Source organism: Lolium rigidum, chromosome 6 (assembly GCF_022539505.1).
Source record: "Lolium rigidum isolate FL_2022 chromosome 6, APGP_CSIRO_Lrig_0.1, whole genome shotgun sequence".
Classification (NCBI taxonomy): Eukaryota; Viridiplantae; Streptophyta; class Magnoliopsida; order Poales; family Poaceae; genus Lolium; species Lolium rigidum.
In genome coordinates, this window is record NC_061513.1 from 65,241,852 (window position 1) to 65,244,665 (window position 2,814).

Consider the following 2,814-nt stretch of genomic DNA (forward strand, 5'->3'; position numbering starts at 1 on the left):
CGGTACAGCAAAACTCACATAAGAACATATTGCAAGCATTATAAGACTATACATTGTCGTCCTTGTTGTTCAAACACCTCACCAGAAAATATCTAGACTCTAGAGAGACCAATCATGCAAACCAAATTTTAGCAAGCTCTATGTAGTTCTTCATTAATAGGTGCAAAGTATATGATGCAAGAGCTTAAACATGAGCACAAAAATTGCCAAGTATCAAATTATTCAAGACATTATACCATTTACCACATGTAGCATTTTCCGTTTCCAACCATATAACAATTAACGAAGCAGTTTCAACCTTCGCCATGAACATTATGAGTAAAGGCAAGAACATATGTGTTCATATGCAACATCGGAGCGTGTCTCTCTCCCACACAATGAATGCTAGGATCCAATTTATTCAAACAAAACAAAAACAAGAACATACAGACGCTCCAAGTAAAGCACATAAGATGTGACGGAATAAAAATATAGTTTCACTAGAGGTGACTCGATAATTTGTCGATGAAGAAGGGGATGCCTTGGGCATCCCCAAGCTTAGATGCTTGAGTCTTCTTGAAATATGCAGGGATGAACCACCGGGGCATCCCCAAGCTTAGATCTTTCACTCTCCTTGATCATATTGTATGATCCTCCTCTCTTGACCCTTGAAAACTTCCTCCACACCAAACTCAAAACAAACTCATTAGAGGGTTAGTGCATAATCAAAAATTCACATGTTCAGAGGTGACATAACCAATCTTAACACTTCTGGACATTCCACAAAGCTACTGAAAGTTAATCGAATAAAGAAATCCATCAAACATAGCAAAACAGGCAATACAAAATAAAAGGCAGAATCTGTCAAAACAGAACAGTCCGTAAATACGAATTTTCTAGAGGCACCAGACTTGCTCAAATGAAAATTCTCAAATTGAATGAAAGTTTCGTACATATCTGAGGATTACGCACGTAAATTGGCAGATTTTTCTGAGTTACCTACAGAGAATACTACTCAAATTCGTGACAGCAAGAAATCTGTTTCTGTGCAGTAATCCAAATCTAGTATCAACCTTACTACCAAAGACTTTACTTGGCACAACAATGCAATAAAATAAAGATAAGTAGAGGTTTCTACACTAGTAACAACTTCCAAGACTCAAATATAAAATAAAAGTGCAGAAGTAAAATAATGGGTTGTCCCCCATAAGCGCTTTTCTTTAACGCCTTTCAGCTAGGCGCAGAAAGTGTGAATCAAGTATTATCAAGAGATGAAGCATTGGCATTCTTACCATGGGCTTTGCGCCTACCCTTCTTACTCTTATTCTTACTCTTTGGTTTAGGGAATATATGACCATATCCAGAAGATTGTATTTGATGTAAAAGAATGGACCGGGGTCCTGATGTCTACGGGAGCTTCTATTCTTGTAGACAGTGTTGGGCCTCCAAGAGCAGAGGTTTGTAGAACAGCAGCAAGTTTCCCTTAAGTGGATCAACCAAGGTTTATCGAACTCAGGGAAGAAGAGGTCAAAGATATCCCTCTCAAGCAACCCTGCAACCACAAAGCAAGAAGTCTCTTGTGTCCCCAACACACCTAATACAATAGGTGCACTAGTTCGGCGAAGAGATAGTGAGGTACAAGTAATATGGATGAGTATGAGTGATAATAGCAATCTGAATGAAATATGGCAGCGAGTAAACATTCAACAAAACAGTAAACAAACGGAGATTCGATGCTTGGAAGCAAGGCCCAGGGATCCTCGCTTTCACTAGTGGACACTCTCAACAATGATCACATAATAGGACTACTCTACACCCTCTTGTTGGATGATGAACACCATTGTGTAGGATTACACGAACCCTCAATGCCGGAGTTAACAAGCTCCACAATATTCAATGTTCATATTTAAATAACCTTAGAGTGTAAGATAGATCAACACAATCACACCGAGAACTAACATAGCATGCACACTGTCACCATCACACTATGAAGGAGGCATAGATCACATCAATACTATCATAGCAATAGTTAACTTCATAATCTACAAGAGATTACAATCATAGCCTACGCCAAGTACTAACACGGATGCACACACTCGTCACCATTACACCGTGCAGGAGGAATAGAGTACTTTAATAACATCACTAGAGTAGCACATAGATAATACTCAACTTGATCACAAAGAGAGAGAGATGAACCACATAGCTACAGAGGAGCCCTCGACTCCGGGGTGAATTACTCCCTCCTCATCATGGAGGCAGCGATGGCGGTGAAGATGGCGGTGGATACGGCGGTGGAGATGGCTCCGGGGGCAATTCCCCGCCCCGGCAGCGTGCCGGAACCGAGAGTCCTGTCCCCCAGATCTTGGCTTCGCGATGGCGGCGGCTCTGGAAGGTTTCTCGTACCGTGGCTTTTTCGTATCGAAGTTTTAGGTCGAGGAGGCTTAAATAGGCGAAGAGGCGGCGTCGGAGGGTCAACGAGGTGACGACACAATAGGGGGGCGCGGCCCCCCCCTTGGCCGCGCCAGCCTATGGTCTGGTGGGCCTATGGCCCCCCTCTGGCCTCTCTCGGGTGTTCTGGAAGCTCCCGGGGATTCTAAGATGCTGGGCATTGATTTCGTCCGATTCCGAGAATATTTCCTTACTAGGATTTCTGAAACCAAAAATAGCAGTAAAATAAGCAATCGGCCCTTCGGCATCTCGTCAATAGGTTAGTTCCGGAAAACGCATAATAATGACATAAAGTATGCATAAAACATGTAGATATCATCAATAATGTGGCATGGAACATAAGAAATTATCGATACGTCGGAGACATACACTACAAGAAAAGTT